General features: G+C 41.4%; 1 long non-coding RNA gene across 1 annotated transcript; it reads left to right on the forward strand.

The window, feature by feature from the left end:
- LOC140708920 (uncharacterized) lies at window positions 1-25559 on the forward strand. Its single transcript, XR_012089234.1, has 3 exons — window positions 1-104; window positions 20761-20920; window positions 24983-25559. It is a non-coding gene; the product is annotated as an uncharacterized lncRNA (long non-coding RNA).
- The last annotated feature ends 1807 nt before the right edge of the window (window positions 25560-27366 follow it).

Raw genomic sequence — 27366 nt, forward strand, 5'->3', positions numbered from 1 at the left:
TATCACCTATATATACCATATAAGAACATTGACAGAAGCCACTCTGAAAATGAACCTCAAATTTATTTCCATGCCATGGAAACCAACGTTTCCAGAAATCATAAGTAAGTCACCCATATGGATCAGGATCATGTTTTTTACTCCCCTGCAGAAGGCCTATAGCTGGTCCCTCTTACAACATTGGGAAGTGGTGCCCCAATTTCATGCTCTAATCACCAGAATTTGATAGGATACACATGGCTAAGACAGAGACAATCTGAAGATACATGGAGATCCTGGAAATGATGCTTCCTAAAAGAAAGGAGGCATCTAGACACGCTTTGCCTCATTCATAACATTTCTTTTTTTTAAAATTAATATTTTAACTTTATTTTAGGTTCAGGGGTACATGTGCAGGTGTGTTATATGGGTAAACTTGTAACTTGGAGATTTGGTATACAGATTATTTGATCACCTGGGTACTAAGCATAGTACCTAGCAGTTTATTTTTTTCCCTTTCCCTCACCTTCCTCCCACAAGCAGGTCTGTTGTTCACCTCGTTCTGTCCACGAGTATTAGTTCATTCTTACATTGCTATAAAAAACTACCTAAGACTGGGTAATTTATAAAGAAAAGAGGTTTAATTGGCTTCCAGTTCTGCTGGCTGAACAGGAAGCATGGTTGTGGAGGCCTCAGGAAACTTGTAATCATGGTGGAAGGGGAAGGGGAAGCAGGTGCATCTTACATGGTTGGAGCAGGAGGAAGAGAATGAAGAGGGAGGTCCTCTACACTTTTAAACCACCAGATCTCGTGAGAACGCACTCACTGTCATGAAAACAGAAAGGACGAAATCCACCCCCATGATTCAGTTACCTCCCACCAGGCTCCTCCTCCAACACTGGGGAGTACACTTTGACATGAGATTTGGGCGGAGACAAAAATCCAAAACATATCGTTCTGCCTCTACCCCTCCCAAATCTCCTGTTCTTCTCACATTGCAAAATACAATTAATCCTTCTCAACAGTCCCCCAAGTCTTAACTCATTCTAGCATTAACTCAAAAGTCCATAGTCCAAAGTCTCACCTGAAACGAGGCAAGTTCCTTCTGACTATGAGCCTGTAAAATCAAAAGAAAATTAGTTACTTCCAAGACACAATGATGGTACAGCCATTCGGTAAATATGCAATTCCAAGAGAGAGAAATCAGGCAAAACAAAGGGGCAACAGGCCCTATGCAAGTCTGAAATTCAGCAGGACAGTCATTAAATCTTAAAGCTCCAAAACAATCTCCTTTTACTCCATGTCTCACATCCAGGCAACTCTGATGCAAGGAGTGGGCTCCCAAGGCCTTGGGCATCTCTGCCTCTGTGGCTCTGCAGGTTACAGCCCCCTTGGCTGCTTTCATGGGCTGGTGTTGTGTGCCTATGGCTCTTCCAGGTACATGGTGCAAGCTGCTGATGGAGCTACCATTCCAGGGTCTGGAGGATGGTGACTGTCTTCTCACAGCTCCACTAGGCAGTGCCCTAGTGAGCACTCTGTGTGGGAGCTCCAACCCCACATTTCCCCTCCACACTGCCCTAGTAGAGGTTCTCTATGAGGGCTCTGCCCCTGCAGCAGATGTCTGCCTGAACATCCATGTTTCCCATACATCCTTTGAAATCTAGGCAGAGGCTACCAAGTCTCAACACTTGTCCTCTGCACACAGGCAGCCTTAACATCATGTGGAAGCTGCCAAGGCTTATGGCTTATGTCTTCTGGGGCAGAGACATATATGGGGCCCTTTTAGCCATGGCTGGAGCTGGAGTGGCTGGGACACAGGGAACCGTGTTCTGAAGTAATGCAGGGCATTAGGGCCCTGGGCCCAGCCTGCAAAACCATTCTTCCCTCCTAGGCCTCCAGGCTTGTGATAGGAGGGTCTGCTGTGAAGGTTTCTGAAATGCCTTCAAGGCATTTCCCCATTGTCGTGGCTATTAACATTTGGCTTCTCTTTACCTATGCAAATTTCTGCAGCTGGCTTGAATTCCTCCCCAGAAAATGGGTTTTTCTTTTCTACCACATGGCTGGGATGCAAATTTACCAAATTTTCATGCTCTGCTTCCCTTTTAAATGTAAGTTCCAGTTTCAGATCATCTCTTTTTTGCTCACAAATAAAAGCATATGCTGTTAGAAGCAGCCAGGCCACATCTTGAAGGCCACATCTTGAATGCTTTGCTACTTAGAAATTTCTTCTACCAGATACCCTAAATCATCATTCTCAAGTTCAAAGTTCCACAGATCTCTAGGGCAGGGGCACAATGCCTCCAGTCTCTGCTAAAGCATAGCAAGAGTGACCTTTACTCCAGATCCCAACACGATCCTCATCTCCATCTGAGACCACCTCAGCCTAGACTTCATTGTTCATATCACTATCAGCATTTTGGTCACAGTAATTTAACAAGTCTCTAGGAATTCCAAACTTTACTTTCCCTCATCTTCTTGTCTTTTTCTGAGCCCCTCAAACAGTTCCAACCTCTGCTCACTACCCAGTTTCAAAGCTGTGTCTACATTTTCAGGTATCTTTATGGCAATATCCCACTCCCAGCACCATTTTTCTGTATTAGTCCATTCTCTCATTGTTATAAAGAACCACATGAGACTGGGTAATTTATAAAGAGAAAAGGTTTAATTGGCTCATGTTTCTGCAAACTGTACAGGAAGTATGGCTAGAGAGACCTCAGGAAACTTACAATCACGGTGGGTGGTGAAGGGTGAAACGGAAGCCACCATGTCCTGCATGGCTGGAGCAGGAGGAAGAGAGTGAAGGAGGAAGTGCTACATATTTTAAATGACGAGATCTTGTGAGACCTCACTCACTACTCACTACCATGAGAACAGCAAGGGGGAATCACCCCTACAGTTCAATCACCTCTCATCAGGCCCGTCCTCCAATACTGGAGATTAAAATTCAACATTAGATTTGGGTGGGGATGCAAATCCAAACCATAGCACCATATGTTATTATTATTTACCTCCCAATTGTAAGTGAGAATATTTGGTGTTTGATTTTCAGTTCCTGTGTTAGATTGCTAAGGATAATGGCCTCCAGCTTCATCCCTGTTCCTGCAAAGGACATGATTTCATTCTTTTTTGTGGCTGCATAGTATTCCATGGTGTATATGTACCATATTTTTGTTATCCAGCCTACCATGGATGGGCATTTAGGTTGATTCCATGTATTTTCTATTGCAAATAGTATTGCGATGAACATATGAGTGATGTGTCTTTATGGTAGAATGACTTATATTCCTTTGGGTATATACCCAGTAATGGGATTTCTGGGTTGAATGGTAGTTTTGTTTTTGGTTTTTGAGGAATTGCCACACTGTTTCCCACAACACTGAACTAATTTAAACTACCACCAGCAATGTATAAGGGTTTCCTTTTCTCTGCAACCTTGTCAGCATCTGTTGTTGTTTGACTTTTTAGTAATAGCCATTCTGATTGGTGTTAGATGGTATTTCATTGTGGTTTTTGATTTGCATTTTTCTAATTATTAGTGATGAACATTTTTCCATATGCTTGTTGGCTGCATGTATGTCTTCTTTTGAAAAGTGTCTGTTTGCATTCTTTGTCCACTTCGTTTGTTTGTTTTTGTTTTCATTTTTGGGTTTTTTTGGTCTTGCTCTAACACCCAGGTTGGAGTACAGTGATGTGATCTTGGCTCACTGTAACCTCTGCCTCCTGGGTTGTAGTGATTCTCCTGCCTCATCCTCCCGAGTAGCTGGCATTACAGGTGTGCCACATGCCTGGCTAATTTTTTGTATTTTTAGCAGAGACAGGGTTTTACCATGTTGCCCAGGCTGGTCTGAAACTCCTGGCCTCATGTGATCCACCTGCCTCAGCCTCTCAAAGTGCTGGGATTACAGGTGTGACCCATTGTGCTTGACCCTTTGTCCATTTTTTAATGTGGTTGTGCAACATTTCTTAGGGCCAGTTCCAACTACAGTTATGCAACCTTTGACTCAAGAGCCTTCACAGGATTTCCTTTAGTGTTTGCTGCATTTTTGCCAATTCCTACAATATTGTTTGAACTGTAACAGTTTTTCCTTCTTTCTTCTTTTTTTTTTTCACCAACTGGAATCTAAGATTGACTTACAGAAGCAAAGTATGTCTGAAACGATTAATATTCCTCTGAGTCTCTATGCGCATCAAGGTTTGTAACCTATTATGAACTTGTGTGACTATGATTTAATCAGTGCAATTGATCTAAATAGTTTCCACACAAAAGTAGTTGACTGACTATAATGTAATCATGAAAAAGCAACAACTCTGAATTTTATTATTTTATATTTATGTGCTCCATTTATTATGGTGTTGTCCTCCACCTCCAAAATGAAATGGCATACCCAAATTAAAAATACACTAAAATATTTTAGGGACAAGAAAATATTTTTATTTTTTAATATCTGCAGAAGGGGCACAAATATACTGGGAATATTTCGTTTCATTTTTAAAAAATCATAGCGGCAACATTATGCATTTAGAGTCATACTGCAGAGAGCATTATTACTTGCTCTATTTTGACTCCTTCATATTTTCCTTTCTTTTTAAAAGAATATGTGTGTGTGTGTGTGTGTTGTTTTACTGTCTGGAAGATGACAAATTATGTACTTTAGTGACATAAATTACCTGAACAATTTACTGTAGATGCTCCTGGCAGAAAAGGCCACGTCATTCTTGTGTTTCCTTCTTTGCTGCTGTGAGAACACTATGTTCCCTAGAGAGCCTGGTGAGGCCTGGCTGGGCTAAATTCTTTTCACATACATGGTTCACTGCTTGAATACCCAAGAGGCAGAGCTTACTCTCTCACTCTCTCTCTGAGAATGGGTTTACCATTCTTGTGATGGCCCCTTGCATTCTGCTTTTCTGCCTCCAGTAATGTTTGGTATTTGATAATTTGGGAAAAAGGGACCACCAGCTATGCATTTGGATAATTATGAAATAAATGCTGTTTAGGGCAGGCAAAGGTTTCATAAATTCTAGCCTGTGATCAGCTCCCAACCCAAAGAATGCATTTCAATTGTGTTTATCTTTGCTTGCATATCTACAAATAAGACATAAACATAGTTATCAATCATTTGGCACCTTTTAAATGGACACAATCATCCACTGTCTAACTTGCAGTGCTATAAAAGTTTGATGTGCAGTTGTAAGAAGCTCTTTTGTTTTCCTTTAATGGCACCAAATCAGGGATAGTCAAGTGTTTGCAGTCACAATGTCAGTCAAACCTTCAAGCTGCAAGGGCTCAATCTACCTGACCAGAAAGTGGTGGTCCCACCTGTTTCTCTATATGCATCCTAATTGTCTCATTAGTCTCCTGGAGGGCATGTGTATGAATACATCAAACATGTCTAGAAGATAATAAATGGCATTTAAATAGTCTCAACTTTAGCCTTTTTGATTCAAAATAATCCAGGCCTGGCAATGGAGTGAGCGGGATCATCTGCCTTTTTGTCTCACTGCAGTACAGTCATTCTGAATGTTACCTTTGGTGTTGCTCAAACACCAGGCATTTCACGTGCCCTCAGCTAAGAGAATAGCTGAGAATGACTGTCAGTTTCTCCCTTAGGTGGCCACTCAGTCCCAAATTTCCCATTTCTATGACTAATACCAGCATCTTTAATGTGACATTGAACACCTCGACCTCCTTCATCTTCTCTTTCTCATGTTCATTACTACCATTACTAATTGTACCTGCTTACTGCCACCCACAATTGGGTACATGTCTGGATTGGGAAAGCAGCCTCCTAATCATTTCCCTACATCCAGTCTTCCTCTCTGCTTTCTGCACAGCTGCTAGAAAAAGCTCCAGCATATGCTGTTTGCAGCACATCCAGCGATTCATCACCAAAAACTAGAGTCTATTACTTAAGGTCTCCAACAACTGTAAGGCTTACTTTTTAACTTCTCTCTTTCCCCTGTTATTTTCACCTTTCTGTATCCAACTCAATGTGCTTTCATCTCACTTCGTAAGTGTTGCTAGATGTTTGCCCTTACATTTTTGCACGAATCTTTGCACCGATCTGGAATGTTCTCTTCCCTTTCCTCTCTGCATCTCTCAAGACCTGAATTCATGATCCGTGAAACCATTCTCCTTTAATTAGGCTACCATTCTGATTACTTCTTCATTTTGCTTTCCCTGTCCCCTGTACGTTTTTAGTCTATTGAAATTTGAGTCAAAAGTAATTTTGAGCCCAGCGATGTTTTGTTTTATAATTATTCACAACATGCTTCCAGTGCATTTGGAATGTACCTCAATCAAACTTTAGAAGGTACCTCCATCATCTACATGATAAAGAAACCTCTTAAAGTCAGAGAATATGTCATCTACTGTTTTTTTACACTACCCATATGCCATTCTTCTATTCAGCCTTCATTCAACAAATGTTCATGAGCGTATAGGGGTTGCAGATACAGCAGGAGTGAGAAAGATAGGCCCAGTTCTTGCCCTCAAGAGCCAGTGTGGAGCGGGCACATCTAATCAATATCCCTGAGACCCAAAGGGAATATTCGGCACATGATTTTCAAAGGAACAAGAAGAGCATGTGTGATAACTTCACAAGTAGGAGCCAAAACAAATTCTGAATCATACCTAATGGCAAGAGAAATGAGAAAATTGCATCCAATTATTTATTTTGAAAAGCTATGGGATGCAACAATACAATTAGAAAAATCACATGTCAGTCACTGGACACAGGCATCTGCCAGATTCTGCTGACCTCCTATAGCCTCGCAAAATAGTAGGACCAGTGTCCGAGGGGTGTGGGGGCTGAAAATACTCTACATTTGATCTGGGTTATGGCTATGTGGGTGTGTATATATGCAAAAATTCAAGCCAGGTGCCATGGCATGCACCTATAGTTCCAGCTATGTTGCCCAAGGATCCTTGAGGATCGCTTGAACACAAGAGTTCAAGACCAATCAAGACCAGCCTGGGCAGCATAGTAAGATCTCATCTCAAAAACAAGCAATCCAACAAATTCATCAAATTGTACCAATGTTATACCTCAACAAAAACTTTTTTTTAATTGAAAAACAAACGGTAAGAAGGGGAAAAAAGCACTCACTTGGCTTTGGCCAAGTCTTTTTATTTATTGTTGTTTTTATTTTGTGGGCATGAAGTGAGCATGAAGCCATCTGAATGAATTCTTCCTTCCTCCTGGGCATGGGAGCCTTGGGGTGAGTCAGCAAGTCTTAGAATGCTGAAGGGTTGGTATAAAGCAACCTTCAACCTGAAGATCAATAAACTCTGGCTATACCGTAGAACCACTTGGATGGAGCATCTCAAAAGAAATACCAATGCATGAGCCCCCAGCCTCAGAGATCAGATTCAACTGGTCTGGGATGGGGCCCTGTATCAGTATTTAGAAAAGATACCACCACACCTGGCTTTTTTTTTTTTTTTTTTTTTTTAAGATACAGTCTCACTCTGTCACTCAGGCTGAAGTGCAGTGGTACAATGTCAGCTCACTGCAACCTCCAACTCCTGGTTTAAGTGGTTCTCATGCCTCAGCCTCCTGAGTAGCTGGGATTACAGGCATGTATCACCACACCCAACTAATTTTTTCTATTTTTAGTAGAGACAGGGTTTCACTATGTTGGCCAGGCTGGTCTCAAACTCCTGTCCTCAAGTAATCTGCCCACCTTGGCCCCTCAAAGTGCTGGGATTGCAAGTGTGAGCCACTGCACCTGGCCTCACACCTGGCTTAAAAAAAAATCTGTAGAGACGAGATCTCACTATATTGCCCAGGCTGGTCTCAAACTCCTGGGCTCAAGTGGTCCTCCCACTTTGGCTTCCCAAATTGTTGGGATTATGGACATGAGCCACTGCCCCTGGCCAGTTTTTTCTTGATATGAATAAACAATGTTGATGACCCTCCTGGGCCCCATTCCCTATTCCCTATTCTCCTCTTCGCCGGTGTGTCCCTATCTCCCCGTAGAGAAGATCTGTCACTTGCGTTAATACTTCTGACTCAACCGACTTCACTCTGGCACTCTTCCACATTAAAATATAATAATTCAAGACTCCAGGAAAATGAGAAAAAAATTAGTCAGAAAAAGACTATTGAAGAAACTGATTGTATCTTGAAGCATCCATTTGAGAAAAGACATTCATCAGATCTTTGAAAACTGGCTCAAGACTTTAAGACTACTAAGCAATATATGCACTGTCCAATTGACTTGCCCTTAGGCCTCTCTATAATGGTAACTTGAAACCTACGTGAAACTTGTAAGACATTGAATAAATGTCTGTTTTAATGGCTTCTTTTCTGTCCACAGGAAATTTATTAGTGAGATCACCATTTAAAAGCAAATATGAACAACCTTCTCAGAAATCTATCACTCAGATGCACTGAACATAGTTCTTTGCTTACTGTTTTTTATCATTTTCTTTTCTTTCTTCTTCTTCTTCTTCTTCTTTTTTTTTTTTTTTTTTTTTAAGTAATCAGGGACATTCCTGCATTCATGTGTGATGACTTTTTAAAACATACCACTTTCGGTCTGGAGAGTCATATAAGTTTTAGCTGGATGATCATGCTGTTTTTAAAAAGAGTACACAGCATATTCACATAAAAAAGGAAGGTACATCTATAAGGCTCTGTGCCAATATGGTTGGATAAGAGTACGTAGATGAGAGATTCGTTTAGATTAGACTAACCTTATTTCAGGGTTGGCCAACATGGAAATTAAGTTACTGTAGAGCCCTGGTGCTGAGTAATACTCCAAATACAGCTCTGTTCTGTTGTGGAGAAGGGATAGCATGGAGAATATTTCTCTATATGCCCTCATCCTTCCTTTCTGACTTAGAGGAACAGTTGTTTCACTTACCTTTCCAAAGCTAGACTCCTTATTTTTATTCTCTGCCTTCTGCCGTCTTACCTCCTCCAGGAACTTGCTGTCTCATTCAGCTCCTTTCCTTATCCTCTTCAATTTTTTACCTCCATTGAGGCTTTAATCTCTGCTGAAGACCTGAACAGTCTACTTTTCTTTGAAGAAAAAGAAAACAAACACAAACACATACCAAACAGATAAGCTGATGACTGATCATGGGGACTCTTCAAGCTTTCATTTATTTAATCCCTTTCATTTGGTACCAAACATCTGAACCAACTTGTCCAAGCTCTCTGAGTTCTCCACATCATTTCCTATCAGTGACTGCTCTTTTATTAAAATTCTCTTTTCTCTTAGTCTCTGGATCATGTCGCAATTCTGGTTCTTATCTTTCCCTTGACTACTTTCGCATTTTCTTTATTGGCATTTTCTTCTCTTCCCACCTCCTAAATGCAAGCATCACTCTTTTGTCTCTTTTAATAGAGATGAGATCTCACTCTGTCACCCGGGCTGGAATGCAATGGCACAATCAGAGTTCATTGCAGCCTTGGACTCCTGGGCTCAAGCTATCCTCTTGCCTCAGCCTCTGGAGTAGCTGGGACTATAGGCACATGCCACATGCTAGCTAAGTTTTCTTTTAATTTGTAGAGATGAGATCTCACTCTGTTGCCCAGCCTGGTCTCAAACTCTTGGCCTCAAGTAATCCTCCTGCCTTGGCTTCCCAAAATGCTGGGATAACAGCTGTGAGCCACCACCTCTGGCCCAGGGATCTAGATTTTACTTTTACTTTTACTTTTGTCTTTTTACATACTCTTCACCCAAGAGCTCATTCATTCTCATAATTTCTGCTGTCCTCTCTTAGTGGAATTACTTTCAAGACTGTCTCTAGTCCTGACAGCCCTTCGCAAGAGCTAATCTCACTTCTTCAATCATCTTTTAATGAGCTTTATTTAAATGATCCTCTGCTTCCTACCAGAATTCACAAACTCCTGCCTCATACAGTAGTTCCTTAAAGTCTTCATTTTGGCAAATGGTGCTATCTGTCTTCCCGGCAGCCGGGTTCAGAACCCTTGAGGCAACTTGCTCTCTAGTCTTGCTTGACTTCTGTGACCAATTAATTGCATGTCAATTACTCATTTTTCTAAAACCTTGCTCTCATTTTCCTTTTATTTCAACTTTCATTGTGCGACCACATTCTGACCCTGATCACATCTGGTCATTACTATTGCAGTGACCTCCTTGCTGATCCTATCGTCTACTGCTCTTACCTATTCATACATTTTAGACAACACAGCAGAGTTGTTCTTGAACATTGTCATTTGTATACTGTCCCTTAAGTTGAATTGTGAACACAGTAAAGCTTTAAACCAAATGCACACATTTTAGATATTCAACAAATGTTTGTTCATCCACTTATTCATTCATCTAAGCAATATTTGTAAAGTTGCCAACTGTTTGACAAGCTCTGTTAGGTGACGGAGTATACATGTGAATAAAATGTGGTCCATAAGCGTAAATGTTCTTGTGTTTTCCTTGCTGAATAAATGAACATAAGGAGGAAGGCAAAGCAAGTGTCCAGGGATATGGTACTATTTGAGTAGTGTTGGGAAAGCATGAGTTTTGCATGCTTTCCCAACACCATGAGGTATTAGTTTGAATCTAAGGATCGTATTGTACCAGTTCCATGACTGCAGTCTATCAAGCAGGAATGTTTATGAGTTGGGGTTGTTTAAGAAGCAGAAGCCAAGATAACAGATTTATTGGAGGAAACACCCATGAAGTTTAAAGGAAGAAGGAGCAGTAAGTAGGGAGCCCCTTAGGCCATGATGTTGGTCTGACCCTTATGAAGGGAAGAAGGAAGGAAGAAGGGTTGGCTGGGGGAACTCTAAGATTCCAGAGCAATTGCAGGAAAGTTTTGGCCAGGTTGATGGGAGTCCTCTAGCCAAAGTGGCAAGAAGACTTGCATCTCACAAAAATGGCATCCGTGCTCAGCCACTGGGTAAGAGCAGTTTGGAGGAAGTGTGGTTCTGAGAATGAGGTTGGGGATCCAGAAGTCAGTGACTGGGCCAGCATTCAGGTGAGCTCCCTGCAGCAGGACACCTGAGAAGCACACCATGCATTTGACTGATACCAACAGAAACTTCAGCTGACACTTGCCACAATAAAGAGTTAACAAAGTTTCTCTGTAAAGGTACAGATAGTAAATCTTTAGGCTTTCCGGGCTGTATAACTCTTGCAGCCCAAGAGCTGCCATTGACATGAATGAATAGGCCTGACTGTATTCCAATAAAACTTTATTTACAAAACCAGGCAGGGTGCTAGAATTTGCCTGTGGGGCATAGTTTGCTGACACCTAGTTTAAGAAAATAAAGTGCTGTTTTCCTTAGGCAGTGGGATGTCTGGAGGTAAGAGAGTGCAGGTGAAACTTCAGCGACTCTATATGACGTAAGACTTCCTTCTATACTTTTGCTCAGGTATTCTCATCCTTTTTAAAGACAGGAATGACTCCTCTGATGCCTATCCCTTATTTAAGAAGCCAAATTATTTCCCTCAAATCCCCTAACATTAAAGAACTAATTAATTAATTAGTGAAATATTTATTGAGAAGCTACTACAGGCCAGGTATTTTTCTAAGTGCTCTGGCAGTTAACAGAACAGAACAAAATCTTCGCTGAAATGAAAGTGACACTCTAGTGGGAAGTGGAGAAAGACAGTAAACAAGATAAATTGTGAAATATGTAGTAGTAGATGATGATAAATGGTATAGACAAAATAAATCCAGGAAGAAGGGAGGCTGTTCCAGGTGGTGGTAGTGGGGAGAGGTTGCATTTTTAATAGAATGAAAAGCTGTTACCCAGAAGGTGACATTGGAATAAAGACAAGAAGGTGTTAAGAGTAAACCATGCAAATAAATTGGGCAAATATTTTCCTGGGAGGAGGACAGTGTATCAAATGCAAAGGTCTGATGCAAGGAGATTAGCGTAGCTGAAGCAGAGGGAGTTGGGGGCATGGGGGAGGAGAAAGTGAGGGGGCCATGTCCTGTAGAGCCTTCTGAGCTTCTGAATGACTTTGGCTTCTACTCTGAGTGAGATAAGAAGCCATGAGACTGTTGTGAGCACAGGAGGGACACCATCTGATTTACATTTAACAGACTCACTCTGGGTACTGTGTTGAGACCACATGGAAGGGAGTGGCAGGATGGAAACGTGGAGACCCATTAGGAGGCTTCTAAGCTAGAAATGCTGGTGACTTGGACCAGTATGGCAGCAGTAGAGCTAGCAGACACCAAGGATTGATTGATGATATAGGAAAAGCTGTTGCTTGGTCTCAAATAGTGGCCCACAGGCTGCATGTGGCCCAGGATGACTTTGCATACAGCCCAACACAAATTAATAAGCTTTCTTAAAATATTATGAGATGTTTTTGTGATTTTTAAAAACTCATCGGCCTTTGTTAGTGTATTTATGAGTGACCGAAGGCAATGCTTCTTCCATTGTGGCCCAGGGAAGCCAAAAGATTGGTTACTCTTGATGTAGAGTGTGACAGAAAGAGGGGCAAGGGTGGCTGAGTTTGCAGTCCTCTGCACCTGGAACAATGAGTTGCCCTTTACTTGCATGACAAGAACAAACAGAGGCAGCTATAGCCAGGAAGTACAGGAGAACAGAAATGGATACAGAAATGGATATGTTAGGCTGAGATTCTTAGTAGCTACCCAAATAGGGATGTTGAGTAAGCAGTTGGATACTTAAGTTCTGATATAGACTAGAAGTCCAGGCCACAGATGTAAATTTGGCAGTCTTCTGCATGTAGTCAGGCCATCTATAGCTGCAAAGAAAGCAGAGAAGGTGAATACGCACCATCTCCAACTTCCATTGAGAAAGGCAGCAGAGAGAAAAGGATGGGAAGGTCTGCTGGGTCATTCAACCAACAATGTCTGTATTACCTAACATCTCAGCTCTTCCTGTACAAAATAAGAATAATAAAGTCTACTTTATATGATTATGGTAAAAATGACATGAGATAAGCTATAGCAACAGGCCAGGAGCCATGGCTCACGCCTGTAATCCCAACACTTTGGGAGGCCGAGGCAGGCAGATCACCTGAGGTTAGGAGTTCGAGACCAGTCTGACCAACATGGTGAATCCCCATCTCTACTAAAAATACAAAATTAGCTGGGCATGGTGGCGCATGCCTGTAATCCCAGCTACTCTGAAGGCTGAGGCAAGAGAATTGCTTGAACCCAGGAGGTGGAGGTTGCAGTGAATGGAGATCATGCCATTGCACTCCAGCCTGGGCAACAAGAGTGAAACTCCATCTCAAAAAAAAAAAAAAAAAAAAAAAAAGAAACATAGCTCCTGGCATAATAGGACCTTTAAATATAGAAGTTCCCCTTTCTTTCCTTTCTGTGACCTGAGATATGTCATGGAAAGTCCTTCGTTAGCTTGCCCCAAATACTTATTTTTGGACTTCCTCATTGAATGAAGTGGTGACATTGTTATTTTTATAATCACTACTGTCACAAAAAACAGGAACTTTTTCTTGTTCCCCAAAACCACAGCTTTTCCAGAGCCTCACTGATCAAACTGGGCTCTTGCCTCTCAGTCCCACTGTCTTTTTATCTCAGGGGTTTTGTTTTTAATTTGACGTTTCAGTTTCTGTGCATAACCATGGTAGAAGGATTTCCAGATTCTTGGTAATTATTAACCAACCCAAGACAGGCATGACCCTGCCCTGCCTCCCCCTCAGCTGAGGCCTTGCTGGAGAATGTCTGGGAAGGGCATTCACAGAGCATGGAGACGTCCAAAGCCACATGGAGGGCACCTGGTGAAAGGCCAAGTGAGGGCCAAGTGTGGCCACGCCATGGGACAAGGTTGAAGAGAGCCTAATGCCATCTGAGGAAAAGGAACTCTAAAGAAGCTATTCTCAGAGAAATGGAACGTTCACCCCCAAATCTGGCTGAGCACTGTGCAGTAGCCTTCTTAGGCTCCTTCTCAGCCTTATCGGTTAACTTGATATTTACTTTACCCTCCCTCCTCCCTGTGCAGGGAGAAGGCCAAGAAGTTAATGCCTGTAGAGGTGGCCATAAAATCTTAACTCTTAGATAATATCGTTTTAACATGCTTTGTAGTGGGAAAACAATAAATATTTTAAAATGTGTTTGTCTGTGTTTCCAGACTTAGTGGCCAACCCGCGTGGGTGGTGTGTGTGTGTGTGTGTGCGCATTTGTGTGTGAAAGAGAGAGAGAGAGAGTCTGCTGGGCCTGCTATAACAAAATACCAGACTGGGTGTCCTATATAACAGAAATTTATCTGATAGTTCTGGAGGTTGGAAGTTCAAGATCAAGGTGTTGGCAGGTTTGGTTTTTCCTGGGGCCTCTCTCCTTGGCTTGTAGATGCCATCTTCTCCTGTGTCCTCACAGGGTCTTCCCTCTGTGTATGTCTGTCTCACATCTCCTGTTCGTATAAGGAGACCAATTGTCATGGATTTGGACCCACACATATAGCCTCATTTTACCTTAATTACCTCTTAACAGGTTCTGTCTCCAAATACAGTCACCTTCTGAGGTACTGAGCATTAGAACTTTAATATATGAATCTTAGAGGGACACAGTTTAGCCCACAACAGTGTGTGTAACAGTATATATACACACACATACATATACACATAACATATATACAGACATATATACAGACACACATGTATGCAGACACACACACTGTTATGTGTATGTATACATACTGTCCTATATAGTATGTAAAAATACATGTTGTATATAATAAACATATAATATATATTATGTAGATTTTTATGTATACTTCTTATACACACACATCCACACAATTCTGAGACGCTGTCCAATTGTGCTTGAAACTTCCTCCTGTCTATAGAAATACCAAGCCCCTTCCTGGCTTGGGTAGCTTTCCCCATAAAGTAGACCTCACATTTCTCTGCTCTTCCAGAGGCTTGTTGTCTGCATTAGTTAATCTTTGCAAAATTCTCTGAAGGGCAGGCTCCCTTAACTTTCTAACCTCGCCATGCCTGTTAAGTAGGAACGGAATGGAGGTACTCTGCTCTGGGGAAACTTCACCAATGGAGCCTGTAGGTGGAATCTCAAAGCAAAAATGCCTCCCAGGTGGGGGCTGGAAGGGGTGAGCAGGCTCCCTGCTTTTGTTTCTCTGGAATTCCTTTAGCAGAAAGCAGGAAAAGTGCCCACAGCAGGGGACTCTCACAGGGTAGACTTCTGTTTAGGCTGAGGAAGCAGGGATCCAGCCAAAGACCAGGAAAACACCATGCTTCTGGGTTAAAGATAAACCAAGAAGGTATTTTAAAAGCGAGCTGCTGGTCCAGTGGGAACAATAGATAAGTTAAAGGCCTGGGGATGAAGCCAATTTCATCTCTGACTACTGTTGTTAGAAAACTATAAATGACATAAAATTTGGCCACAGTGGTCCACTTGAAAAGCTTTTCCAGACAATCTTAACTTTTCCCTTGGTTTATGGTCAAAATGGACAGAGAGAACTTACCTTTCCCAACAGTCCACACTTCACTCATTTGAGGTGACTTCTCTACTTGTCGTTTACAAACTGGTCAACGTGTGTGTGTGTGTGTATGTGAGAGTGTGTGTGTGTGTGTGTGTTTTGAGACAGAGTCTCATTCTGTCATCCAGACTAGAGTGCAGTGGCACAATCTTGACTCACTGCAACCTCTGTCTCCCAGGCTTGAGAGATCCTCCTGCCTCAGCCTCCTGAGTAGCTGGGACCACAGCCACGTGGCTCCACATCTTGATAATTTTTGTATTTTTGGTAAAGACAGGGTTTCACCATGTTGCCCAGGCTGGTCTCAAACTCCTGAGCTCAAGTGATCCACCCGCCTTGGCCTCTCCAAGTGCTGGGATTATAGGCATGAGACACCACACCCGTCCTATTTTTTTACTCAGATGTGGGTACTAATTTGTTTGCGTTCTTGCTACTCAGGGTAGCAGGCATGGGCCTCTAGCAGAAGTATCTCCTGGGAGTTTGTGACAAATGCAGAATCTCAGGTCCTACTCAGACCTAATCTGCATTTTACCAGGATCCCCAGGTGACCCCTATTTTTATTAAACATTGAGAATCAGTGTTGTAAGGCCCTAATGCCCCGATAGCAACTCTTCTGAAAAGGGGAGACCACTTCCAAAAGTGCAATACTCTTACTATATGGGATTGTTTTCCTATGGTACCCGATGTTGAGTACATGATAAGCCTATAAATGCGTTTTGATCATTGATAGGTCCACTTTCTTCCTGCTTTTCAGTCTGCACATTTGTGGTTTTAGTATTTATCTAATTACATTTTTTTAATGTTCTGCTATCATGGGTCACTAACTTGAGTTTCTGTGCTTTAATTTTGTCTTCTATAAAATGGAATTTAAAATAATATGTGTCTCATAATATTCTTGAAAGCTGTGTATGAGTTAATACCTGTGAAGCCCTTCATGTCCTGCCTGGCACATTACAAGAGTTCAATAAATGTTAGCTAAAAGCACACAGCAGGACCTCCATAAATGCTTATGCTATAATACTCCTATCAGCTGAGAATTGCTATGTTTTCCTTGAATGTGTTATCTCATTTCTCCCCACCCATTTGCATGTTACCTTCCTTATTGCTGTTTAGTTTTCTTGAAGAAACCATAAAAGACAACCATTGTTTTCTCGTTACATTGCATAACACAATGCTTAGCATATAGGGGATTCTTGGTCAGTACTGTGGAATTATCTTTGTTCATGCACACAACTGCTTTGATAGCAAAGACTGATTTTACTTGTTTGATATTTTTTTCCACTGCTGCAATGACTAAATTGGCTATACTTCTTCATTCACTCATTTGACAAATTTTGAGGTGCGTACTACATGACCAATTCTGTTCTGGGTGCTATAAATATGGCAAGAACAAATCAAAATCTCTGCTCTTAAACAGATAATTTCTAATGAAAGGAGGCAGATAGTAACGAAGTACATATGATATATAATGTGATCACATGTGCTACAGGTATAAAATCAAGCATGATAAAGGGGAAAGGAGATGCTGGATGGAAATTGATATTTTACAAAAGGTGATTGGGAAGGTTTTGCTGATCAGGGAGCACTTGAGAAGACACCACTAGGCAAAAGGTAGCAAACTATTTAGCTAACGGCAGGGTAAGAGCTTGCTTGGCATGTCTAGGGGTCACTAGGAGGCCGCTGTGGCTGAAGCAGAGTGAGAAAATAGAAGCACGGCAGTAGGTGGGGGAGGGGATGGAGTTACACAGGTATAGGGCGGGGCATGGCTGCCAAGGTTTTGTGGGAACTTGTTGGTCATTAAAAGGCTTTGGCCACTAGAAGATTTTAAGCAGAGGAGGGACGTATATTTTAAAATGATTACTCTTATTGTCCTATGGAGAAATAAGGGGACAAATATTGAAGCAAGTAGATCACATTGGATGTGACTAAAATAATCAAGGGAAGAGATGTTGATGGCTTGACATAGGACAACAGAGGTAAAAGTGCCAATAAATCATCAGATACATTCAGGATATATTTTAAAGATAGAGCCTATGAAGTTTACTGCTTAATTAAATATTGTAAGGTTGGGAATAAGGGAAAGAGAGGAGCCAAAGATGATTCTAAGGTCTCTGGCCCAAGCCACTGCAAAAATTGAGTTGTTGTTTAATGGGATTGGGGAAAAGAAAAGAGCAGGTTTGAGAGGAAAATTGAGCATCTGGATTTGGACACAGTAAGTTCAATTTGCTCAGCTGACATTCAAGTGGAGATGTCAAGTAAGAAGGAGGATGTACAGGTTAAAGTTCAGAGGAGATGGTTAGAGCCATGAAATTGTATGAGATCACCTAGGGGGTGAGGGTAGGCAGAGAGAGAAGAGTGTGGGGGTATTTGCAAATTGAAAGTTAGAGCTGATGAAGAGGAAGCAGCAAAAGAGATGAGGAAGTTGTCTAGAATCTAGAAGAAGACCTAAGAGTCCAATAAGCCAAATTGTGTTTTGGCTTTTGCTAGTTTGCACATGATGAAAATTGAGAATTGATCATTACATTTAGTGATGAAGAAGTCTCTTGTAACCTTGATATACATAGTTAACATGAGTGGTGGGGACAAAAACCAGATTAGATTTGGGTCAAAAAGGAATAAAGAAGAAAAGTAGAGATAAGGTGAATAAACAAATCTTTTGAAAGTCCTTTGAAAAGTTTTGCTCTAAAGAGAAGCAGAGAAATTAGGTGGTCGTGGAGAGAGATGAGGAGGGCAAAGGAGGATTAAAAAGATGGGAGGCCTTATAATGTGTTGACATATTGATGGGAATTCTCTAACAGGGAGGAGAGACAATGATGCAGGAGAGAAGGTTCACTCCTCGAGATGATAGGAGGGGGTGGGATCTAATGCCTAAGTGTCATCGTTGCTGTTGGTTAGCAGTAATGACAGCGTATCTGTGGCAAAACAGAGAAAAAGCAGAATGTATGGATTGGCACAGATATCAGTTGTTGGGTAAAGGTGATGGTGGCAGAATGGGGGGTTTCTCTTTAATTTCTACTTAAAACAATTGAAATAGGGAGATATGGAAGAGAGATGAGGCGTTTTAGAAGAAAGAAGATGGGAAATAAACATCAAAGATGGTGGGAGAGAGTGGGGTGTGAACACACGGAAACTCTGATGGGCAGTGTTCAGGTCCACGTGAGGCTTGTGATCATGAATTTAAAGTGGAACCAGGGAGCATCTTAGTGTGTTTTTCTTTGGTCTCTTGCCCCAGTCCACGTGCAGGTGTGGAACTCATCAAGAGTTATAACTTACACAGCTGTACTCATGGGTGTGCACCATGTGCACACAACCATTGCAGGGACTGCATTTCCAGCTCTTTAGGAAGCCCACAGAAGAAGTACACTAAATACAAGTTACTGAGGAAAATCATTTACCCCCAAAGAATACGCTGTTTCCTTGATATTCAGTTATTCAGTTCACATTTAATTTTGACATTCTTATTTTCAAAGACATTTATATGTGAGAAAGTGATATGTATTTATGCGTTCTTCAGCCCATGTAATTCTTCAGTTCTGCTTAGGCACATTTAGCCAAGCCATCTTCGTGACCCTTAAAACACGGTAACTTTGTTTAGTGCCTACACTTCAGAATGGGCAGCTTCCAACTAGAAAGTTGTTCCTTCTACTGAGTCGGTAGTGTGTTGAAGAGCCAGAAAGGGTTAATGCAGCTATTTTTGGGATTCATGGTATCTCTCCCATGCCAGGATATTGCTTATTTTATTACGAAAAATAAAAATCTTTTGTTTTTCCCACAAGGTTGAGGAAGCCCTTAAAGATTGATTTGTGTCATCCAAATTTCCCTTCTTGCCCCTTCCTCCAGTGTCAATTTACGTTATTACCCAACTTGCATGACTGTTTCTTACCTCGTACGTATAGCAGTATTTCGAAGAGGCCTTAAAAGCTGAGGGCCCTGGCAAGGAGAAAATGAATGAACCTTATTCTCCTAAAAATCTTTTGCAACCTCCTGTGGTGAGTGCAGGGGTTGCTCTGCGCTTCTCAGTTCTCCTCAGGCCACTCTTGGGCAATGGGAAGCTGACTGTGCCCATGGTCACTAATGGTCCTTGACACAGTGTTTGTGTTGAACTCTCCAATGTACGCACGCATTGTTGGCTGTTATTGCTTGCGACGCACAGGTGCAGGAAGTACCCAGGGGCCTTCCCCTCAGATCTGTGCTATGCACATCTTCCATTCGATCACACCCTGTACTCTTTCACATACCCCCCACCCCACCCCCCAAGTCTTCCCTGCTAATGCCAGGGCAGGGACATTCTGTTCTGAGCTCATTAGTCAAGAATGTCACCAGACTGTCCTGAAGAGGGTTTTCTCTGGTGTGGGCTCTCTGTTGTTGGGAAAGAAAATCTGAAAATCATGCCATCTTTCCATGAGTCCAACTCAGGGTTGCTTTCCCTCACCTGTGTCCAGTCACTAGAGAGATCTCCTTCCAACTCCAGGGAATTCACAAAAATGCCCAAATTAGTGGCTTCCTGACAGACAGAAGAATTTAATTGGTCCCTGGAATAGTGATCCTTGAATTCATTTCTCCGAATGGTTCATGATTTTGCTTCATTTTTCTGGGAAACGTAGCCCTTCCAGTGCACTCATTTGGAGGAGGGTAGCATTTGTGCCTGCCTGCAGCCTGTTTGCAGGAATCTCTGGGAAATCTACAGCGTCAAGCATTTGATTCACAAATACTCATCAAGTGTTTACCCTTTGCCAGGCGCTGTTCTTCCGATAAGTGATTCTCACATTTTACTGCATTTTAGAATCCCCTGGGAGCTTAACAAAAATCCTGATGTCCAAGTTACATTCCATATCAAGTAAGCCTCTGGGGATGGGACCCAGGCATCAGGATTTTTTGAAGCTCTCTGGGCGATTTCAATGTGTACCCACAGTTGGAACCTATGCTTTTTGACAGTGCTCCTCAACTTTAATATGAAAACAAGTTACCTGGGGATCTTGTTAAAATGCAAATTTTGATTCATTTGGTCTGGGGTGGGGCCTGGGATTCAGCATTTCTCTAAAGCTCCCAGGGAATCCCGATGCTGCCGCTCTACAGACCACATTTTGAGTAACAAGCAACAAAGTTCCTTTATTCCCAGATGTGTCCAACTTTCCTGGCTCAGAGCCTCCACACATGCCATTCCTTTTTCCCTGGAACTACCTCCCTGGAACTCCCAGCCAAGATACCTCTCCATCTTTTGGTCCTCCAGGTTTACCTCACCACCCAATATAATCTCCACCTTCTTTCTCTGTAATTCTATATCACTGTGTGCTTACTTGTTAGAATTATCACAACTCATAATTATTTATTCATTTTCTTGTTTCCTTGTTTTCTCAATGATCTCTCCCACTAGTGCAAGTGTCAAGAAGCCAGGAACCATGTCTATTTTCTTCTCTACGAGTTCTATTCAGTACCTAATTCAATGACTAATACAGAGCAGGAATTTGACAGATGCCTGTTGAATGGAAGACAATAGGGGATTTTGGACAGTTGGATTAATTTTTCCATTTAAGGTAAGACAAGTAAGGTAAGGCAAGAAATCACCTGGAGAGCTTCAAAAAATCCTGATGCCTGGGTCCCATCCCCAGAGGCTTATGTGGTATGGACTGTAATTTGGTAATAAAAGTAATAAAAGTAACAGAAGAGAGAATCTTTGAGCATATCTTACTGGGCCCTTTTCCTGACATGAATGTTGACAGAAGTATGGTATAGCTCAAGAAGCTCAGATCCCTTTCTAACAGAGTTTCAAGAAGAACACTAGTAAAATCTACTGCATTGTCTAGGGAAAGTGCCCTGTTCTTACGAAAGGATGAATCATCGGTTTCCCAGTGTTGTCTTTTCAGGTCATTGCAACTCACTAAAATAGCACCCAAGGTAAATAATCAACAGAGAAGTACCATAAATGTCTCAGCAATTGAGTTAACCTTGGAGCTGCTTCTTTACTAACCTGATACTATATCTGAGGCCTTAGCTCCCAAGGGCAGGATCTTATCGTTTGCCAAATCTGGGACTTAGATGTCAAGCACGCCAAGAATCTTGTTTAACACCTCATTGTAAATTTAATTGGTGAAAATATACATGCACAACAAGTCATATCGATTTTCCATGGTCGGTGCAGAGGTCAGATGTGATAGTCTAAAGGCTTTGTGCATTACTGGCAAGGGACCACGACGAAGCCAACTGAAGTAATCTAGTGGGAACTGAAGTAATCTAGTGGGAACTGAAGTAATCTAGTGGGAACTGAAGTAATCTAGTGGGAACTGAAGTAATCTAGTGGGAACTGAAGTAATCTAGTGGGAACTGAAGTAATCTAGTGGGAACTGAAGTAATCTAGTGGGAACTGAAGTAATCTAGTGGGATTAAGAGAAGAGATACAACCTTTGTCAAGTCTCACAAAAGCCCAGAATGGGAGACAAGGTGCTATTCATGTGTGCCTTATTTTCGAGAAAACGCAGAGGCACAGAAGGACAGACCCATTGCCTAAAGTCACCCAGCGAGTTCAGGCTGGGAAACTAAGAAGAAGAATAGCACCAGAGCATCTCTGTCCCCATCGGAGGTTTCAAGCCACTCAGCCATACAGTTTCTCTCTTCCTAAATTCAGAAAGGCATTTATGTATTATATTGTTTTAAATTTTTCTAAATGGGGTGTGATAGAATAACAGGTCTGTTTCAAACATATACATCCTGAAGATAATGAATGTTTGTGCTTGCCTTGTGTATTTATTTAGTTTTCATTTAGAAAAATCAGCTGTTACCATTGACCTTTTCCTTGGTGCTGGGATGCCCACGGGCTGTGGATACTGGTGTGTGCATGTTAGTGACACCTGCCTTTACACCTTGTAGTACAGTAAACAGAAAAATGGCCAGAAGGCACTAGGGTGGTATTTAGGGACAGGACACATGCTATCTATGTGTTTGGAGATTCCATGTGTATTAGTGCCACAGCATTATTTAATATGATCCACACATGTCTAAGGAAACTTTTGGTGAGATTACCCATCTCTCGCTCACATTCCAGGGTCTGGAAGTCTCTATAAGGTCTAGGGTGTAGATATTCTGTGTGGTTAAAAACCTCTAAGCAAAAATATAAATCAGTAAGAGTAGATGAGCGTTGGAGAAAGTTTCACTTTGGCCAATCAGTTCTAACCCTAAGAAATGGGGATAAAATCCATTCTGTTGTGGGCTCCTGAAGAATCTATGAGGAACAGGAGTTTCATCAGGGTATAATATCTCACAAAGCTGGCAGAACTGAAGAAACTGCCTTGAGAAATCACAGAAGTCATAGGATCTCAGCTTTGGATACCACACGGGAGTTCTTCTCACCTAACACAGGTGTCCTTGGAGAGCATTCCTGCAGCACTGTGATTGAGGAAGAGCTCAGATCTCCGGGAAGAGTTGTCCTTTGTTGGTTCTAATTTTAAAGTAGGTCTTCCTTAATTTGAGCCTATGTCAGTATCACTGTAAGCTCCACACATTTGTCTTAGTTCTCACCTCTAAAGCCATATATATATATAATGTAAGAACAATCCTTCTTCTGGCCATTGCATGTCCCTTACAGCAGTAGAGTTCAATTAATAAGCTTAAAAAGAAAAGGCTCCTTCTTCCCAACAACAGTCCTCTGGAAGCTTAGACATAGATATTAAGCATCGGTTTATTTAGTATTCTCTTCAACACTTGAACACAACTGCTTGTTTCTTGTATGATATGTTTCTAGACCCCTCATGTTAGCTGTCCTTCATTCATTCACTTATTCATCAGGAATTCACTGATTCACACAAAGCTCAGCGGATTTTCTGAAATACACGGAACATGGGAGGACTGTTACCTCCCTTGTGCCATCAACAAAGTAGGCCCATTGTGAGTTAGCTTCTTCATTAACAGCTGCATCATACAGTCATGATCTGCTTCTAGCTGAGCCCACCTTTTGCTGGCTGTGAGCAGGAAAACATCTGTCAAACGTTCATTATAGTTATCTCCAAATACAGTTTAAAACTGTCTTGAAAGAGAGTGGCAGTAGATCCAATAGAAGCTACTGGAAAGAAGCAGATTAACTCTGAGGAAACAGGCAAGGAGCTAGAGTTTGAAACAGGCAGTGGATTGTGCTGTGAGGTAGCAGGTTTCCCTTCACTGGAATTTTTCAGATGTTCAGGGTCTTCCCCCCACTGGCAGCATGAACTACAAGATTTGATTCAATTCTTAACAGTTTGTGATTTTAGTGGTCCTTCTGTCTTTAGACTTGTACATTTTTTTCCCCCTGATAATTTGGTCTTGTTTTCACTAGGTGTAGGGAATAAGCCCTCTATCTGCCTCACCTCTAGGTAAAGTTAGCAGCCCATTCTTTGCCCCATGGAGCCATCCATGTATGACTGAGGCAGGGATTTTACTCAGTTCCAGGTTCTAAGAGCTTCACATGTTTTTAGTCTTGCTGTTCTTCTAAGAGTTTTAGAGCTTTATGTCCTACGTTTACTTATTCGTTAAGAGACAAGATCTCACTCTCACCCAGACTGGAGTGCAGTGGCATGATGATGGCTCACTGCAGCATCAGCCTCCTAAGCTCAAGCAATCCTCTCACCTCAGCCTCCTGAGCAGCTGGGACTGTAGGTGCACTACACCTGGCTTATTTTTGTACGTTTTGTGGAGACGGGGTCCCACTATGTTGCCTAGGCTGGTCTCCAACTCCTGGGCTCAAGGGATCCTCTCACCTTGGCCTCCCAAAGTGCTGGGATTATAGATATGAGCCACTGTATGCAACCCATCTCTTATATTTAGGTCTTTGGTGCATTTGAGTTAATTTTTGCATTTGGTGTAAGGTAAGGGTCTTACTTCATTCTTTTGCACATGGATATCGAGTTTTTCTAATATTAATTGCTAGAGAGATTGTCCTTTACTGAATGGCCTTGGCATCCTTGTCAAAAATCACTCAACCCAATAGGCAAAGGTTTATTTCTGGGCCCTCTATTCCATTCCATTGATCTATACATCTATCTTTATGCCAGTGACACACTGTTTTTATTACTGTAGCTTTGTGGTAAAATTTGAAATCAGGAAGTATGAGATTGCCAGTATTGTTCTTGCTCAACATTGTTTTGGCTACTCAAAGTCTCTTGAGATTCCATATGAATTTTAGAATGAATTTTTCTAATTTTACAAAAAAAAAATGCTATTGGAATTTTGTTAAGGTTTACACTGAATCTGTAGATTGCTTTGGGTGGTATGGAGACTTTAACAATGTTAAACCTTCCAATCCATGAATATGGATATCTTTCCAATCTGTTTGTGTCTTTAATTTCTTTCAGTATTTTTTAAAAATGTTTTTATTTTTTATAGAGATGGGATCTCACTATGTTGCCTAGGCTGGTCTTGAACTTCTGGCCTCAAGCAATCTTCCCACTTTGGTCTCCCAAAGTGCTAGGATCACAGGCGTGAGCTACTGTGCCCGGCCCTCACCAATATTTTGAGAGTTCAGTGTCCTAGTCTTTTATCTCCTTGGTTAAGTTTATTCCTATTTTATTATTTTTGATGATACTATAATTAGAAAATTTTTCTAATATTGCTATTAATCTTCTATTTTATAGATGAGCATACTGAGGCACAGAGACATTAAGTAACTACGCTGATTAGTAGTGACAGTGATGTTGCCACCAAACTGGAAAGCCAGGATTTGGACTCAGGCACGTGACCCCACAGTTGTGTTCTTGAGTGCTCCACTGCACCATCACTACAGGAAGTGGACGAGATTCTCATGGGCCTTCAGGATGATGAAGAATTCTCGACGATTCACAGTGGAAAATCAGGATTGCTGTGGTTTTCGCCTGCTCCTCCCTGTTCTTCCTTCTTTGTCATTTAGACAAATTCTAAACGACAGACCTTCAGCTCTCACATGCTAGAACCTTGACGAAGATTTATAGCCTATTCTCTTTAGAGTGCCCCTTTTCCTTCCTTTCTTAACTGGACTATGAATGGCTCTTATCTACTTTTGTTCTTTTATTTTTTTCACATTTTACTCCAATTTCCTAGAATAATTTCATAAATAATTGGAAGCTGGCTTGGAGACACAGCAATAAATTTTTTTTAAACGATGCTTTGTAGTAGCGACTTAGGCATTTTCCTTATTATGGATATGTCTGGACTGTACAAGGATCCCTTTGTATAACCAACCTCAATAAACTGATGGATGGAACAGAGGCTTCATTTGTCTTTGGCACAGTGGCACTAACCTGCTTCAGAATTTTGACATGAATTTTTAGACATTAAGTAACTTGCCCCTTTCTCATGAGCCCAGTCATCAAAAAGGGACATGGAAATATCCTAATGTTTCACCTGTTTTATTACAGGGTTTTAATAACTTAGAGAACCTCCAAATGAGAGTACTGAAAAAATATCTGTAGTGTAACACCCTCTGTGCAACCAGATGAGGAAACAATGGAGGAAAAGACCAATGTTGCTTCATCTCTCTCTTTCTCCATCCATCCACCCATCCATCTGAATAATGACTAAACTCTACTCATCCTTATTCCTACATGTCCCTACAATCCATTCACTTTTCATCTCCACTGCATTGCCTCCATTCAGGCATCATTATCATTTGTCTACGTTGCTACTGCAGCCTCCCAACTGGACCCTCTTCCTCTAGTCTTTCCCTTTCTATTCCATTCAACACACTGCTACTAGAGTCATCCTCCTGAAAAAATTCTCATCAATGGATGTACTCACCTGAAAACACTTGATTTTGAATCATTTTGCTTCCCCTTTCTCTCACCTCCTTCCTCTATATTTCCTCTAGGTAGACTTACTTTTAGGACATTTTGTTTTCCCTTCTTGGAGCACTAATCTCTTTTATCTGGTATATTAGTCTGCTCAAGTTTACTCCAAAAAATTGAAACGACTGTAGTTTCAGACAGGAAGAAATTTAATACAGGGAACTGGTCACATAGATAATAGAAAAACTGAGAAGGCAAGCAAGAGAACTGATGTAACTCAGAGACTGCCAAGAACAATAAATCATTGCTACCCTTAGTCCTGGAGGGAGGTAGGGAAGAGATGATGTTATTTGATCCCAGGAACCAGATAGATATTAAAATCAGAGCAGGAGCCATGGACCAATGAGAAAGGGGCTATCCTGTGAGTTCTGGAACCATGGAGGAGATTCAAACATTGCTTGGGATCCTCTTGAAACAAAAAGGAATGAGGGAGTGAAATATCCAGCTTTTCTCCTCCCCTTACCAACCATTCTCCCACCGTGCTTTCCTTTGGCTGAATTGCATTGAAACTGGAGGATAAGGGGCCCATGAAATGCAGTCCCCTCTGAGCAAGGTAGGGCAGAGCAAGTTAGGAAGTGAGCTGCATAATCAACTAATTCCCTCTTTTCAGTATTCAGCTTAATTGATACTTCTGGAAAGCTTTTCTTGATGTTACCATAGTATCCAGTAACAGCCCTCACTTTAAATTTATCACCTTTTGTCACAGATGCTCATTGAATTGTTGTGTTTTCAGCTCACCAGTAAGGTTCCGCAGAACATCGTGGCCTCTATCACATAGTGATATGACAATAAATATTTGTTGAATGGGGAACTGACCTTGGTAACTGTCCCTTATAGAAAGTGTATCACTTTACACTTGCTGAAGTGAGGTAAGTGCTTATTTCTCAACATCTTCACCATTGTTTATGAGTAAACTGCCTAATTCTTGTGAATCTGATAGTTGCAATTGGTATCTCAGGGAAATTTTTATATGCATTCCTCTTATTGTGAGTGAGGATAAGTGTCTTTTAATATGTTTAAGAATCTGCAGTGACTAATTATATAATTTGTCCATTTTTTCCATTTGGTTGTTGATCTTGGTCATACCGATTTATAGGAACTTGTTGTATATCAAGAAAATTAACTCTTTGCCGGATGTGAGTTACAAATACTTTTTCTTAATTTGTTGTTCATTTGAGACTTAGATTATCATGCTTTAC

This window comes from Chlorocebus sabaeus, chromosome 17, assembly GCF_047675955.1.
Source record: "Chlorocebus sabaeus isolate Y175 chromosome 17, mChlSab1.0.hap1, whole genome shotgun sequence".
Lineage (NCBI taxonomy): Eukaryota > Metazoa > Chordata > Mammalia > Primates > Cercopithecidae > Chlorocebus > Chlorocebus sabaeus.